The sequence below is a fragment of the Pinus tabuliformis genome, chromosome Q (assembly GCF_031772625.1).
Source record: "Pinus tabuliformis cultivar Carrire ecotype Pingquan chromosome Q, CPIR1, whole genome shotgun sequence".
Classification (NCBI taxonomy): domain Eukaryota; kingdom Viridiplantae; phylum Streptophyta; class Pinopsida; order Pinales; family Pinaceae; genus Pinus; species Pinus tabuliformis.
Genome location: NC_142296.1, coordinates 946,799,220 through 946,817,296, shown reverse-complemented (window position 1 = coordinate 946,817,296; position 18,077 = coordinate 946,799,220). Strand labels below are relative to the sequence as shown.

The following is an 18,077-nucleotide window of genomic DNA, read 5'->3' as shown; positions in this document are numbered from 1 at the left end:
AATTCAGCCTCTTCGAGGGGGCAACCTCCTTTACATCACAAAAATGAACAATTCTTGGATGATACAAATGACAAGACCTCATTTCTATATATAGGAGTCTAAGGGGTCATAATATAATCAGAGCCGACATAACAATAATAATGTAAGGGCACAACAATAACAATAGTGGGCTTCTATGGGGCACATTAGTAACAATATGGGGACTGCATGGGTACATCAATATAATAATGGGGTTGTACAAATAACAATAGGGGGTTACACTAGTAGTACATGTGCCTAACAAAGGGACCCACTTTTAAATAATACCATTAAGATATTAATGCAAGAATTCATCATTCAACATATAAAGAGCTCTCTTTGTCACCCTTAGGCCAAAGGAGTAGCAGCGTCTTCCAACGAGATTTCGATGAAGAGGCCGACCAAAATTTGAAACATCAGCAGGGATAAATAGGATGACAAAGACTTGAGATTCTTAAGAGCATATGGGAAAACCCACAAGAACAAACATGCCATATCCCATTTCAAATTATGCAAGGACAAAAAGCAGTGGCACTCGATGCCTACGACAACAAAAAATACATGCGTGCTTAAACCTGACATGATGGCGCCTATGGAAGATAGACCAATAGATATTACGACTTCACAACATGCATTACAATGCCTATAAAAACAAAAGACGCACCGAAATCTCGCCACGATCAAATATAAGAAATGAGCAATTCAAGAATGGAGACCTTGTACCAATATATGGCAGTAAAACTAAGGGTAAGATGAGAAAATTGGAAATCACTAGACTTGGAACTTATATTGTCAAAGACATCAGAGCTAATTGCCTCGTGAATATCAACAGCAAGAATAATGTAAGGATGAAATTAAGGAATTGTGAGTGAATATCATCATCAACAACAAGAATGATATAAGGATGGAATTAACCAATTGGGCATGAATATGATCAACAAGAAGAATAATAGAAGCGTTAACGAATTGTGAGTGAATATGATCAACAACAACAAGAATGATGTAAGGATGGAATTAAGAAATTGAGCGTGAATATGATCAACGAGAAGAATAATATAAAGATGAAATTAAGAAATTGAGCGTGAAGAAAAATATAAAGATGAAATTATCAAAAAGAGCAATAAGAATAAGGATGAAATTCTTCATTCAACACCACCAATAGTGATAAGGATGAAATTAAGCAATTGAGTGTGAATATTAATAAGGATGAAATTAAGCAACTGAGTGTGTATTTTTTAATTATGGATTAAGACATTATTGTGTGGTGGATATATATATCCCACATTCAAAGTGGGGATGCACGGAAGGAAAGGAGGGGGTATAGAGGGGTAAGATGGAAATGTTCAAAACATACTTACCTGGGCGGGGTCAATCGATGATCAAGAAGGTCGATGGCCTAGGAAGACCACTTCCATTGCACTTGGGAGGGGGGTTTACCTAGCATCTCCCATCGAGGAGAGTGCACGTCATAATTTGTGGCAGCGGAGGCTCGCGTTCGCGCGGCCTCCACACAAAAATTAAAATCAAATAAAATTAACTGCAAACTACGGGAGCTTCTCTAAATCTAACAGTCTGTAAGTCCAGCGGGAGCTTCTCTAAATCTAACAGTCTGTAAGTCCAGTTAAATTAATTAGCGGCAGCAACGCGGGCCTCCACACAAAAATTAAAATCAAATAAAATTAACTGCAAACTACGGGAGCTTCTTTAAATCTAACAGTCTGTAAGTCCAGTTAAATTAATTAGCGGCAGCAGGTGCCTTAAATCAAACTATTTGTAAATCCAGTTGAATAAATTATCGGAGGTCTTACTCCATGACTACATACATAGTTGAGTGCTCTGCTCTGCTGCGAGGCGAGAGAAGAGGGATGCTACGCGATTCCGTCCTAAATCTTCTTGTTACTGTTTGCTGTTGAGATGCCATTCCTTTCAGAGATTGGTATTGGGTGCTAATCTTCTTGTGTTCCTGTTTGTTTGCAGATGTGCCATTCCCTTTCACAGATTGATATTGGTGCTAGTCTTCTTGTTACTGTTTGTTTGCAGCTGCCATTCCCTTTCACAGATTGATATTGGTGGTGCTAATCTTCTTGTTACTGTTTGTTTGCAGCTGCCATTCCCTTTCACAGATTGATATTGGTGGGGCTAATCTTCTTGTTACTGTTTGTTTGCAGCTGCCATTCCCTTTCACAGATTGATATTGGAGCTAATCTTTTTGTTACTGTTTTGTTTGTTGTTCAGATGCTATTCCTTTCACAGATTGATATTGGTGCTAATCTTCTTGTTACTGTTTGTTTGCAGCAGACGCCATCCCTTTCACAGGTTGATATTGGTGTTCCAACATATATAATAAACCCCACACCACACACGCCATTGATAGATTGACTCTCCACAACTCCAATTTCCTAAATTACAAGCTTGTCTTCAATATTACTCCATACACCTCACGCTCAACTGAACTTTTTATTCCGGTTTATAAAGTCTACTTTTGTTGTGTCGTATTAAGGGGACACTGTGTTTGTGCTGCTTTTCCTTTTTCAAGGGAAAGAAACCAAAAAAAAATGGTATATTTACTATTTCAAATAGAAATTTGAATATACAGTGCTGCAATGAGCCTGAGCATTGAGGAAAAGATCTTTGTCAATATCAAAGCCTGACCAAAAAAGGAAAAAAAGGGGGAAAGGCTATAAAGCCCAATTACTGCATACATAAAAAAGAATTGTCATACACGCTCGCTCTCCTAACAAAAGCTTGGATCCAGATCTTCCCTGTGGAAAAGCCAAAAGAATGAAACAGCGCAGATTTATCAGCATCTGTCCTGCAGTTGCTGGGGCTAGCCTCCTCATTGGGTGTTAATCATTTAAGCATCCGATAGTCATATAAGCATCTGACAGTGGCCGAGAGTTGGGACTCTGCTTCTTCCTCCTGACTCTACAAACGTGTTGAAAAGAAACTTTATTGAAATTCTCTCTCAACTCCTTGGAAAGAGCTTTTCCGAGATTGGGGAAAGGGTCAAATTTTGGAGATTTACTTTACCATTAAGAGCTTTCCAAGATTGGGGAAAGGGTCAAATCTTGGAGATCCTTGCAGGAATTTTTTTCTTTCGCGGTAAGCAACTCTAATTTAGTGGATGACTTGAATGAGAGGACCTTTCCGGGTTTCCACACCCCCATTGGTCTAGCTTTGGGTCATTTGTGGGGGCATTAATAAAACTATCCTTTTATCGTATCAGGGGTTTCACCTATCTCTATTTGAATATGTTGTTCAATTAAACATGTCTTTTCCTTTTTTATCATGCACCAGAGGTTTTCAATCCCGCCTAGCTTCACTAGTTTGTATGGGGGAAAACCCCGCCTAGCTTCACTAGTTTGTATGGGGGAGTTCTGAATTTACCACTCCCTAAACCCATGACCTAGGGCGCGGGGGCCAATTTCATCACTATGGTTATATGGCACTCTATGGTCTAGGCTCTGCGAGTTGAAAACACTTGACCTCTTCCCCCAACGGCATTGGAGGTTAAATCCTTGGTCGCCATGTCCCCTGCCGCTGTCATGTTACAAGTGAGCTTGAGTTTAATTGTAGCATTCAAGAGGGTTTCCGTTGTTGTTACCATTCGCCGTAGAAGGCTCCTTGTGATCATAGCCTCTTGGAGCCGTTCCTCCATGCTACTATCCCCACATTCTCAAGTTCCTATATTTCTCTGTTCTTGTTCTCGGCGGGGAGGGGGAAATTGACTTATGAGTGGGGCCCAGGGACAACAAAAAACAACCCGGCAGAGGCGTGTGCTCTACTTCATGGATTGTTATCGTTGTACGCAGATAGAGTGAGGACGTTGATCGTCATTGGCGATTCAAGCATAATTATCAACCTTTTGGACCCTAAAAATGCTCCCTCTTAAAAGCAAGTTAGCATCGCTCATCGCTAGAATTCGAAAAGAGACCCTTCGTTTCCAAGAGGTTACCTTCTTCCGGGCCCCGAGGGCTCTCAATAACCTCCTTCCAGTGCCCGAGGGCTCTCAATAACCTCGTTCCAAGGCCCCAAGGGCTCTCGACCGACAAGCCGCCAATCTTGCAAATGGAGGCACCACGCTGAATGAGGGGATCTTGGAAAATGTACTAAACAGCAAGTTGGCATCACTCCTCTCAACGGACAAGCCAACAGTGTTGCAAATGGAGGCACAATGCCGAATGAGGGGATCTCGAAAAGAATAACAAATAGCAAGTTGGCATCAATCATCGCGAGAATTCGAAAAGAGACCCTTCGTTTCCAAGGGGCTTGCCTTCTTCCAGGCCCAGAGGTTTCTCAACCGATAGGCCAGGCCGTCGGTCTTGCAAATGGAGGCTGCACGCTGAATGAGGGGACCTTGAAAAATAAAAATACAAGAATTTGGGGTTTTATATTCCTATCCCATCCCCTAAATTTATTTTCAATTCACCAAACGTGATGGCATGTTTCGAGCTCGGTAGCAACCAACGCATGTCAAGTCAATTACTTTTGAGAGAAATTTTCGGATGAAACTGTGTGGAGGATCAATTACTTTTGAGAGAAATTTTCGGATGAAACTCTGTGGAGGATGTTTAATCCTGACCAATTACTTTTCAAACTTTTCAATTCGCCAAACATGAAGGTGTTTGTTTTCGAGCTCCACACACGTCGAGTCAGTTCACATGAGCTCGGTAACTGAAGGAAGGAGACCTAACAAACCGATCAAGATCAAGATTGGGTGTCGTCAAATGACAAGCCCAAGAAGGAGGTGTAGCTCCCACAACTGTGGCTAGGAGTAGCAGCGCTCTGTTTGTTGGCAGCAAATAATAAATTTCTATCTCAAGTAGGAATAAGGAAGGGATGCTTCCGAGGGCCAAACGGGTGTAGCGGATGCCTGGAGGAAGAGGAAGACTGGATCATTTACAAGAAACCTAGATAGGATCCTCCATGATAGCAATCACGGAAACCTGGGTCAAACAGGGAGGAAGACTCAATCTTCTACTAGTGCACTAAAGAAACTTAGATAGGATCCTCCATGGTAGCAATCTTCTACTAGTGCACTAAAGAAACCTAGATAGGATCATCCATTGTACTTGGATTCCAATGATGATTAATTTGATCAAGGGGTTTCCACACCTCTCACATGCAGATGTTCTTCAAGTGCCATGATGGATGGATTCATTTTGTGACAAGGTGGATTGACGGCTTGAATTGCCATCATTAAAGTTCCTTGATCCTCCCACATTATTACTATATGATGCTCTCTATGCATGATTCTCGATGTGGAGTTGTTGATTTTTGTGTTTTCGTATCCCCCGGAGGATGCTCCAAATCTGGATATCTTCTTGCACCCGTCCTTCCTGCTCCTTACCTGTTTGAGTTTCAAATTGGCTATGAGGGAAGGCGACAATGGACTCCAACCTCCAATGGTCCGTGGAAGATTTTCGATTCCTTAATTGCTCACGGTTGAGTTTTGAGTCCCCTTTCAGGTTTATGCTTCCACATTCAAACAAATTTATGGACGCTTCCGTTCCTTCTTGGATGCCCCAACGTCGACATAATCCTTGGCAGGCTAGACTATATTCCCTACAGCAACATAGGCTGGTTCTTCCATGCGATTCCTCATTACAAACTCAAAAGCTGCATTGCTAGGGCAACCTCTTGAAGAACCATCAAGATCGAAATCGAATTTAGAATGGAGACTTTCACAACTGGACATATAGTAATTGGATTTCTGGTTTTTACAGCGTGAAATATATGTTATATCTATTTTTTGAGCCAACGTGGTTCAAGTGAAACACGGGCTAACAGAACAGTGGAAGAGCAGAGAACAGTTTTGCAAACGTTTGGCTCAGCAATATTTCATGCATTCCAATGTCACAATTGATTTTTGTTACCTTGAAAGAAGGGGCCCAAGACCAAAGCTGCAAATTCCCATTCCTATTTGCCCATCGTGTTTGGATGATGTTGTTCAAAGTGTCATCTGCCTTTTGCCCAAAACGAGTCCAGCAATCCTATGTCTGTGGAGAGGAGAAAATGCAGAGACAGGGTAACCATAGATTTTCCAAGTTTTAAAAGGAGCCATTGACAGCTGTTTTGAACAGTGAATGTGAGTGCGACCGAGACTCAGGCCTAGGGGTAAGTTGCGAGAAAAAAAGGACTTGGTCGTGCTGTGGTTTTAATTGTTATTGTTGTAACAGCAACAGCCATTGGAGGTTGCAAGTGCAAGCATTGTAAATTCCATTAGCAGGATAACTAATAAAATAAAAAGGAAAACCCGTTGTGTTTATTTCTTTCTATTATTATTCCTTGAGCACATGCACATGCTTGAGTTTGTGTCCCACCCAACTTCCCAGTGAACTGAACTGAACTGTGCGTGATGCTCTGTAGGCAGGGGGCGGTCTTTGTCCAATCACCCTTGCTGCACCAAATAGAGTCAGAGCACAGAGCATCTAAATCTTTACCAATCAAAGTGAACTTCACATTCTTTTGCCCAAAATGAGTTCAGCAATCCTGTATATATATATTTTGAGCACGCACCCTGTACTCTCCCTAAGAAATCAATCCCTATTCTGCCCTCGTCGCAACATCATCTCATTGACTGTTCCGCCCTCTTCGCAACGTCATCTCATTGACTGTTCCGCCCTCTTCGCAACATCATCTCATTGACAATGAAAAAAACTCCCTGAACTCTCTAGAAATGTATTCACCCACATTGTCACATTTCAAAATTAAATTTTCAACGTTTCCCAGACTGAAATGTATTCACCCACATTGTCACATTTCAAAATTAAATTTTCAACGTTTCCCAGACTGCTGCTCATGTTGTTAGTGACATTGGAATATACACGACATCCCTTTTGCACAGTAGGCAAGCCATAGTTGAAATCGCTGCTGATATACATACATATATAAACCAAATTCAGATCGGAAAACGCTTCCATGCAGGGCACAACATTGAGAAAGCTTAGGGAGTTGATAAAACTTGTCAGTGGTATATATCCACCTTCAGAGCTTTTTTACTGCGTCTTCAAAGAACAACAGTTCAAGAATTGAGTCTGTAGATCGATCATATTGGATTTAGGACGACGACTGAGCAACTATGGAATTGAGATAGCTGGAGCACTATGGAATTGAGATAGAGAGAGCTGGACCAAACGCTTGAGCACTATGGAATTGAGATAGATAGCTGGACCGTCAAAGGCTCTACAGACAGACTGTTGCTGGGTTGACATCAGAACGTGATGGTGAAGTTCGAAAAGCTGCAAACGGGGAAGAACTGGAAAATACCCAAAACGAGCGACACACCTGCTTGATGGACTTGGGCGCGGTAAACAACACGATATCTGATCAAGTCAATGCACGGCTAATCAACCGAATAGAATATAGAAGACAAAATTTCATTTCATTCAACATTTAACAACATTCATTTATTTGGTCTTGTCTTGGTGGGGTATCAGATATTAAACTGATAAGAACAGATACTACACTTGATCTTAGCCAAAAGGCCGAGAAAGGTATGCTTTTCCTCTTCTCTTTCGGTTATTTTACTATTGCTCCCCTTCTCCTCTATCCCACTCATTTATGCATGTGGGATAACTCATTTCTATTTCTTCTGATACCACTTACCATTTAAATAGACATGCTCTTTAATATCAAACTTATATTTTCTATATTTTCACCATCTTCACCTCCTTAGATCTATTTTACTTTTCGAATTGAGGGATCAAATCTCTTTTCACCTTAAAAGAGGTTTGCCACATTTGATGCCAATCTCTTTTCACCCTAAAAGAGGTTTGCCAGATTTAATGCCTTACCGCTGAATTCACATGGATGTTATAATTAAAATTATCTAGAAAGTACAAATATGAACTTTATTGCTTTTTATATATAAATAAAATTAATTAAATATCATAATATTATCTACAATTAAAAATATGAAACTTCATATATATAATATCAAAATAATTAATTATATGGGAAACAATCACTAAAGATTTTTATTTTTATTTTTTCCCTTTCCATGTTATCTTAAACTTGTGGTGGATGTTATCGTAACATAATAATAATTTATATATTAATATCAAGGAAAAAATTACACTATCTAACAATCCTTTAGTGTGATGTTTAATGCCATTGGACATAATCAATGGAGATCATTGCTTATCCATTCCTTGAAGTCAAATTCACCGGGATGTGTCTTAACTTAGTCAAATTTAATCAACAACCTATTGTTATGTTGGCCTTTCCATATTTAATCGCCCACCGCGTCAACGTATTGATCATGTTGTAATTGTTGATTATGATACAATATAGCGTGTTTAGTTGTCTTTGAGAAAGCATAATGAGTTTACTACCAAGTTAACATAAAACAAATTTATTAATGGTTTTGAAAGATTAATCCACTGAGACATTTATATTAACTACTTGTGGAGAGTATATCATGATTTGATTTTGGTTATTCACGAAAGGTATATCAAGGTCTAATTTCGCTGCGATGAATATATATATATATATATATATATAATTCACCGTTACAAACTAAACTAATACTCACATAAACTAAACTAGCATAAGAATTAAACCTATACACTTATTGAGTCAGTTCTTGGGTTATAACACTTAATCTATTTGGTGCTTCACTCACACAAAACACTCGTCAAAGTTTAAGCTCTCTCGCACAGAAGCCTAGTCAAAGTTTAAGTTCGTGTGCAATGTACAACACTTTCAAAACTCTGCTCGTGAGTAACTTTCACATCTGCGTTGTTTCGAAAATGTGTTGCTGACCATTTTACAAAACCCTAATCCCAAGTCCCCTTCTCCACTTCCCCTTCTCACCCAAGTCCCCTTCTCCACCTCTGCGTTTGTCTTCACACAACGGGCGGGCGCTCACCCGAGCTTCCCAAGAACCCGTGCCAAGTCGTCGCACAAACCGGCGCCCATGCCTTTGTTCAACCGTCGGGCGCTCCCTTGCACAATCGGGCGCCCACACCCGTGCACGCCCTACTCCGACCGGCGGGCGCTCCTCTACCCACGCCCTCACCCAAAACCAAGACAGTGCGTTCCTCTTCGTGTAGCCTCGCCCAAGGTTGGGCGCATCACTGTTCTGCGTCTTCCCTTTATTGCTGCGGCTACTCTTTGTCTACGCACTTCTCCTTGTTGGATGAGCGAGTTCGTTCGCTTGCCAAATGAGCCCAACTCGCATACAATATGTACGATGTCCAACGGTTATGCCATTCCCTTGGCCGACCCGTTCAATTCATCAACCAACGTTTCTGTTCATGCGTGTGGCTTGGTCGGCCCGTCGACCAACGCCCTCAACCATAACTTCCAACTGTCGGCTTCATAGATGGATTGCCCATGCTCATCCATCGTATAAATATGTTCGTTCAACCTTCTTTCATGCGTGTTATAATATACCTTCACGCACTTTAAGTCTGAACTTGCGTTCGCTTATGTTCCCCAACTCGTTTGCTCACCAACCGAGCCGCTCTCCGTGCCGGTGGGCGTGCCAAGGACTGCAGGTCCTTACATCCCCCTCCACCTGAAGTCGTTGTCGTCCTCGACAACATACTATCCTGGTAGCCATCCACCAAGATCAAGATTTCCATATCTGAACAGTCTTATCCATGATATCAACTCCTCCAGATACTGCAAACATCCCTGCACATATGTAGAACCACCATCTCCATCATGTCTCGTCCTCATCCTGTAGTCTTTCATCAGATGCCAACACACTTCCATCATGTGCCGACATTGCCTCGTCCTGATAGTCACATCTTTCTGCACACTGGTACCCCTCATGACTCGAACTGGTCGGGTGATCAGTCCAACTGTCACGCTCAAATCATAAGAATGCACATCCTTATGTCCCCATCAGCCTTTCCCTGACTTCTGCTACGTCTCGGACTCATCAAGAATCTGTCCAGTTCCCATGCTCAGGTCCATGGAAACTCCATCCCATCTGCAACATGTTCAAGCCATGGCCTTGTTGCACAAGAGTGTACAACCTCTCCACCAGCTCATACATTTCCATGTCACAACAGCATCTGCACAACATCCTTTGCTTCGGCATTCCCCATAGAATGTCCATGAATGACACCTCTACACATGCTTCTACATAATGTCCCTGCATAACTGTCATGCTCCATGTCTCCAACCTGATGTCCATGACTCTAATTGTCCATGATGTCCAACCCATGTAGACTCCATCCCAACATCTGGCCATCTGCATCCAAGTCTGCAATCTATCATAAAGAAGCCTCCTCCCAAGGCCCCTTGCTAAGTTGGTGTAGCCCCTCCCAAACAAGGTCCCTACACCAACCCTTCTCCAAGGTTGTCTATAGAGAAAGGAGGGCCAGGAAGTTTCCTCCCTGACTCTCATCCACCCATGTATCAGATTGATGTTGTGTCCTCAAGTATCTGTGCACAGCCTCAATCTCCTCACATGTACACCCAAGCTCCCCAAGCTTGGCTTTCGTCAACTGAAAGTCATATATGCCCATAGCATACCTGCAAAAATCCACTACGCCAGCCGGATCTCTACCTTCATAATCTTCTCCAACCACTACTTCTGAAGTAGTACTCGGACTCCCTTCTTTTGCAACTCCATTATGAAGATCATCAGTAGAAGATGTCTCTGTCAAGTGCTCCAAGGTTCGTGAGATTGCCCTCTCACTTACTTCATTCTTCCTCGCTCTTGCAACGAAGTCAATCAACTTCCCTTCCTTCGTTGTTTGAGTCATACTCCCAATTCCTCTTTGCTCCACATCCTCATGCTTCACATTCGGATCTTTGGGATACAAAGTCATAGAATTCATCCTCGGTCTATACCCCAAGCAACTCCTTCTATTCATCGGAACCAACATGGTTCTTCCTTCAGCTGTGATCAAGAGAATGTCCCGGTCCACCATTGGTATGGCTTGTGCAAGTCTCATGAAATCTTGCCCCAGCACCATAGAATGATCATCCATGTCCATGATCCTCAAGTCCAACTTTCCAAACCACGATCCCACTCTCACCTGAGTGTTTTCCATCACACCAACAACAGCTTTCGTGGTAGAGTTGACTCCTTTGAAAACACTCCATTCCCTCTCCATCTTTGCTTTCTTTCCAAAAGACTTTGTTGCTTTCCTGCTTAAGAAGCTATGAGTAGCTCCCGTATCCACCAAAGCTGCAAATCTCTTGCCCTTCACGGTCACCTGCACAAAACTCAGCTTCAAGGCATCACCTCCTTCTGTCGACTTTATCTTGTGTCTCACATCAGCAACCTTCTTCAAGAATTCGGCCTCAGAAGTGTCAATTGGCTTGTGCTCCAACTTGACATTCCTCCTAAGGTACTTTACTTCCTTGCTTGGCTCTTCTAAGCAACTCGATCCTGGTCTAGCTTGATTCCCTTCAAGCTTGTCCTCCATCGCATTCTGCTCAAGTGCACCAACCAAGTATCCATTGACTACTTCCATAGAACTAAGCTTCCGAACATCCTCTGGATTGTCTCGGTAGTGAGTTCCCAGCCTGTCAATGTAGTCGAGCTCTTCCTGCTCTATTACAACGATCTTCTTTCCAAGAAGACTCTTCCTTATCTCTTCCTCAATTTGCTTGATTTCGGCTTCCATCATGGCACTTTTCTTCCTTAACCGGGCTCTTCCATCCAAGAGCTCTTGCAGACCAAGACGACTCTGTCGGATCTCCTCATCAAGTTCCTTGAGTTTGCCATCCATCGTAATTTCGCATTGGCTCTTGAGTTCTTCAAGTTCCTTCCTTAGTTCCGAACAGCCTTCCCGAATCTTCATGTTCTCAGCCTTCATCGAAACCCAGCTAGAACTCCATCAACCCATCTGTTCCAACACCTTGTACCGAAAGACTTCACCTGCATTATGTCTAGATTCACCTGTCGTAGGTTCATCCACCATCTTTGCCTTTCAGCCTTCTCCAAGTTCCTTGCAAAACATGAACCAGCTCTTGTCCCACTTGTATGTGAAATCATCTTCCTTCACCTGCAAGTACCTGTCACGAGCAACCCTTTGCTCAAACACCAACTGTCAAGTGTTTACACACCTGCTTCACCCAGCTTCCTACAAGACTCCTCCAAGTCTTCAGACTAGCTCTGATACCACCTGTCACAACGTCGGAGCCTCGGTAGTCTTTCAACCGCGCTTGGCGAGGTGCAGCACCACCAAACACTTTCTTTTCACCAATACTTATGTTCGTGGACTACGCCTAACCATATATCCTACTTAGTTTGTGTTTCGCAACCAAGTAATTATTAATGTTTCCTTTATACCAATGAACACCCATACACATCCATTAACATCAACAATATACAAGAGAACACAATTGCACAGTATAAAGGGAGGGGCAACTCCCTAAACAATGAGTCTGCTCCAATAATATATTATTCAACTTTGCAAAGTTACAATGCTTTACAAGTATACTTGGAAACACCAAGTTTCATACTTAACCAAATTTACAACTTCATCACACCTCCGTGTGATAACCAAGATTTCCTTGCCCAAGTCGGGCGGACACGCCCTCACACGCGCTGCCTTCCGCACTTCACAACCGAATCTTGTTTCTTCGTGCACGACGAGCGGGTGACTCCACAAAGTCACCAAGACACCCTTCGTTTAGCTCCGCACGGTGGGCGACCTCACCCCAAGTCCCCTTCTCCACCTCTGCGTTTTTCTTCACACGATGGGCGGGCGCTCACCCGAGCTGCCCAAGAACCCGTGCTAAGTCGATGCACAAACCGGCGCCCACGCCTTTGTTCAACCTGTTAGCGCTTATTTCACCTAGGCTGAGATAGACAAATCTCAAGGCTACATCAAACCATTACACCTCGTAGCTAGCCCTACGAGGAAGGAGAAGGCTCTCTCCGGTCAGACTCTAGGTATTTTCTCAATGGGGTGAGCTGACCAATTAGGATCAAAGATATTAGGCTAGTAAACTGATAAGGAGGATTGATTTAAAGTTTTTGGGGTTTTTGGTGGCAATTGGAGGGAGTGCAATTCAGGGTGCGGGGATTGGGCTCAGTTTTTGCAGGGGGGTCTTTGGGGCAAGGTAGGAACTTGTGCTGATGCCTTTGGCTTGGATGAGTGATCAGGGAAGAAAGAGAGGGGGGCTAAAGAGGGCAAACAAGGACTTTGAATCCTCTTTAGACAGTGGAAAACATCAATATTAAACAAAATTGAAAGCTGAGCATGTAAACATGAGTTCAAACTTTATCACTTCTTTTGTTTAATCAGCAACAATAGATTAAGAGATGTAACACATAAACAAACTTACAGTAACAAGTAGGAGACACACCATCAACACAATGATCCACAAGAATCCACAATGAAGTCTGCAAAACCCTGGCCTTCCTTTTCCTCAAATTGCAGAGATACAAGTAAAATATACAATAGGAGCTTCTCCCTCAAGAGTCCAACCATCAAAATGAGGATGATAAGGCATCATATAGCTGATCTAACTCCTTTCCCCACCTCTAGGGGTCGAGCTCAGCTTCCTAGGAGCAGTTTGAACTAATTCTAAACTAAGAACTAGATAATAGGCAGTCAAAACAACTTGCCTCTAAAACTTAGGAAACTAATCCATGCATTAAATTTTCACTATTTACATCAAAGAAAGTTCTAGAAGTGTCAAAGGAGAGTAAATGCATCCATGTGCCATGAAAATTACACCAAAGTTTCTTATTTACATGCCCAAAAGTCATCCAAGAGTAAAAACAGTGTTTTGCTGGCCGAAATGGTCAAATCTGGGAATTTTCCCTGAGTGGTCGCGCCCCTGATCCTGAGTGGTCGCGCCACTTTGTAGCTCTGGTTGAAGGCCTTCCCGGTGTCCAAATCAGGTGAAAGATAGCTCGTTGGAAAGGTCTGGGAGTCTACTTTCCAACCCAAGTGGAATTTCTGAATTTGGAGTTGATTTGACCCCTCAAAAATCATTTCTCCCAAGGCAGCTTTCTGCAACTCAAAAAAAGGGGCAGAAAGTCAAAATTTGCATGTATTTTGAGCTTTTGGAGGCCCAAATCTCCATAAAATTTGAAACCCATCCATATCCAAGTGTATTTTGTCATGAAAAATCCAAATATGTAGAGTTTTCCTCAATCTGAGCTGTCCCCATGAGTGGTCGCGCGGGGGGTGAGACCACTCAAATGACCAAAACCTGTAAAATGCCAAAAAATACCAAAAATGCCTCAAAATCCTCAAAATTTCTTGTGTTTGCTGCTGGGAGGATACTAATGAGTATCATGGTGAGTGAGTGATGCCTCAGCCAAGATACGGAGTGGGTTGGCCTTCTTCTTCCTCGAAAGAGCCTCGTTCAACCGCCGTTGAAGGATCTTCATCCTTGCTTTGCAAACATGCATTCTTGCCCAATAATGATCCTTCATGTGTCTGAGCAACCTTTTGTCTCGGTTGGCTCTCTCCAACAGCTGCTGCAAGTGTACATTTGAACTGATGAGCCTTGATTCCCGGTCCCTAGGCCACAAGTCACCCGGCCTCCTACGGTTCAAGTCTCGGTTGCTACGAATTCTCCATAGTTCATCCAACTCTTTTTCCTCTTCTAGTTGCTTGTTGCGCTGCCCCAAGTAATTTATTGTCCACTTGGCCCTATCAAGCTTCTCCTGCAACAAACGGTTTTCCGCCTCTCTTTGTCGGATGATCTCGTGCAAATCTGATGTAGGGGAGCGAGCATCAAGATCAATGATGTCAACTGGCATGTCAATGGATCTCTCCTCCTCGGTCACGGGCTGTTTGCCCTCTCGTACCGCTGATGAAGAATGCGAGGCCCCTTCCACCTGATGTGGAGATAACACTCGCTGACCTGTAGCTGATGATGATGGCGAGACCCCTTCCACCTGCTGTGGAGAAAGTACTCGCCGAGCTGCTGCAAACAAGGCCCTCGGGCCTTTCTGATAAGTGAGGCGAGGTGAGAAAGCCATGTGTCTCGGAACAATAATCTCGGGCTGGTGTGATGGACCTCCCTCCTCATAAATGGTCTCTGGCTGTGGCTGTGGCTGTGTAAAGAAATCCCGAGAAATGAAGTCTGCCCATGCAATGCCCTGCTGAGTCAACTGATGGGCAACAATAAGCTGGATAAGACCGTGATGGCACAAACTCCGATACTGCTGAGCTGGAGACCGCCTCTGGAACACTGACATCATCCTCTGAATATCATGGAAAAAGAAAACCGGGATGTTCATCATCCTCACCCGGGTGAAGTGCATCAGCAAGCGAATGTGATAAGAGAAGACCCGAGAAAATCTCCCCTCGCATGTGAAGTAGTGCATGATAAGCCGCATAATAGAAGCATACTCCGCCCGGAGGAACCTGAAAGGAAAGATCCCTGACAAATGACTCATGAATGCTGGCCTGACATATGGCTCGAAATATACATAGTCCAGCATCTTGCGCTTTGACCACACCTCACCCACATTGGGTATCCCGGTAGCCTCTGAAATCATTTTAGGAGAGAACACAAAATTCACCCCTGCAAGAGTGACCTGCCCGTCATGAAGGTGCAAAACAAATAATCGGGCCAACTCCCTGTGGTGCTGAATCTGGGCCAGTCTCTCACAAAACTCCAGACATGACATGTACCGGAAAAAAGTCACTGCCAAAGGGCAAGCCTGTAACTCTGCTAGAGAAGTGGGCTCTTCTCTCTTATGATGACCACCTTTGCCACCCTTCCGAGGCCTCTGTACCTCAGACTCCGAAGAAGAAGACCGGTCATCACCTTGCTCATTAGTTTCAGTGGTTGACATGATGTTATTGAGCAAGGTGGAGAAAAAGAACACAACTGATTGCTGCCCTGCCTGCAAAATGCTGAGAAGTATGTTGTTTTCAAGGGGAAAAAATCATGAAGGAAATGTTAGGGGTGGGGACTTTTAATAAGGAAAGGGAAATATATAAAAACAGGGAATTTAAAGGACTGATTCACAAAATATCAAACATGTTCCTCATCTCTTATCATTTGGAAATCATTTGCAAATAAATACTTTATTAGGGAAAATATGTGTAATGATCACCAAGGGAAAGGACAATATTTTTTTTTTTTTAACATGGGGTAAAGGACAACATGATCATAGGGGTATGGGGTAGCATCAATCACTAGCATCAACAGGCTGCTCCTTTAATTTGTCTTTGAATGTACTTTATAAGCATACTCTGTTTTTTCAAGTTTATGTGCTTTTGATGCTAAGGGGAAACAAAGCATTAGTTTGTATCTGTCATGAGGGAAAAAGGGGCTTTAGTTACATGTTGACAAAAGGGAAGAGGGAATTCAATTGCACTGGGATTTTTAGGGAAGGAATAGAGCAATTGAACTGGGATTTTAATGAAGGGAAAAGTAGGGAAAACAGAGTTTAAAATTGGGGAGATGCAACAATTGTTCCTGTGCAAACCCTATCACAGCAAACTGTCCATTTTGAGCATCATGTACAGCTGTATATTGTTGATTTTGGCATGAATGTTTACACATCATCCTTGCCTCAGATTTTTACACAACAATATGTCTTTTTGCTCTTGTAGTGGCTAGGCTATGGCATGGTAATACTTGACTCTGTTTTTGTGGTGAACATGCACATGCATTTGCCATATATATATACTCTTCTTTTTCATAACATTTCTTTTTATCTTTGCTGTGTTTTTATATATCTTTTGTTTATTAACTGTTGTGTGATAATGCTTTAGGGTTTGAGTAGGGTATATAGGCATTAGGGTTTGGGATTTTTAGTATAGTTTGCAAATGAGATAAAAGAGAGAGACACACTGACATTTGTGAACCAAAATGGGAAACCAAGGAGGGAAAAAGGAATTATAAACCTTGAAAAACAAACATAACCCTAGCATAATGCCTACAACACAAACAATCATTCCTATCCTTTCTCCATGCATTTTTTTCTGTGATAACATACATATCAAGCCCATGAATTCATATCTCTAGCTTTCAAATGTATAAAGAGACCCTACCTCGACCGATTGAGTGAATGAGAGAGAGTTTGGGTCGATTTTGGAGGTTCTTGGGCAAATTGGCATGAGTGGTCGCGCCCCCGTGCTGAGTGGTCACGCCCCTGCTGAGTGGTCGCGCCCTTGTAAATTTACACAGCAAAAATTGCGCTGAGTGGTCGCGCACCCTGCCTGAGTGGTCGCGTACCAGGCAAATACCCAATTTTGCTGCAAATTGCCTTCTTCGACCTCTCAAGTGTGTTTGCTTGCTCTCAAATGCATAATGAGGCTCCTTAGAGGGAAATTTGGCCTTTATATGCCCAAATTTGAAAAAATTAACTCACCAAACCCACTTTGTAATGTTTTTGCTTTGGCATTCATTTTAACACTGTTTTTGAGTTCATTTTGTCCTGATTTTGGCCTTTTGAATGTTTTAACTCCGTTCTTTTTGCAGGTTAGCCATCTGAGGGATGCTAATGAGGAGACCAGGGTTATTGCCGGCATTTTGGAGAATTTTGAAAATTTTCTTTATTTTTGCAAATTTCACATGACCTTGGGTTTAAAAACAGAGTTTTTAAAACCAAGGTATAAATGAGCTGCAACTGATGAAAAATATTAATGAAACATATGTACATGCTTCCTTCTGGTTTGCTGGGCACATGAACCTTTGACTCATGACCTTGCAGTGATTTTTTACTTAAAACCCTAGACCTAAGACTTGGGATCTCAAGACCAAAATAAACAAGTATAACACAAGCTCATTAAATGACATGACCTGCTCCAGCAAAACCAAGAAGGGAACAAAAGACCAGCTCCTCCATCAGTGTTATGGCATGCCTAATGGGATGCAAGACTGACACTGATGAGACACCTACTTATGCAAAATGCAAAGAGCTTTTGATCACCGATGGAGGGCTCAAGACCGACACTAACATTGGCTCCGTTTGGGGATGGTAGCTCCTTGGAGGTGCCAAGAACCTTAGACCTCTGGGAGAGCAGACTAGTGCTTTATTTATCGGGCAATGGAGTCAACTTGTAAACCTATGACCAACCATGGAAATGACTTTATTTGACTTGGACTAAACTGAAAATGTGAAAGGACTAAGACACACACACTGACCTACTTTTGCAGAAAAT

At 42.6% G+C, this 18,077-nt stretch overlaps 1 non-coding gene and 1 pseudogene across 1 annotated transcript; one reads left to right on the top strand and one right to left on the bottom strand.

The window, feature by feature from the left end:
- The first annotated feature begins 1,368 nt into the window (after positions 1-1,368).
- Positions 1,369-1,528, top strand: LOC149222605 (U1 spliceosomal RNA). Its single transcript, XR_016249769.1, has one exon. It is a non-coding gene; the product is annotated as a U1 spliceosomal RNA (small nuclear RNA).
- A 5,808-nt stretch (positions 1,529-7,336) lies between these two features.
- LOC149222604 (U2 spliceosomal RNA) lies at positions 7,337-7,518 on the bottom strand (annotated as a pseudogene).
- Between the last annotated feature and the right edge of the window lie 10,559 nt (positions 7,519-18,077).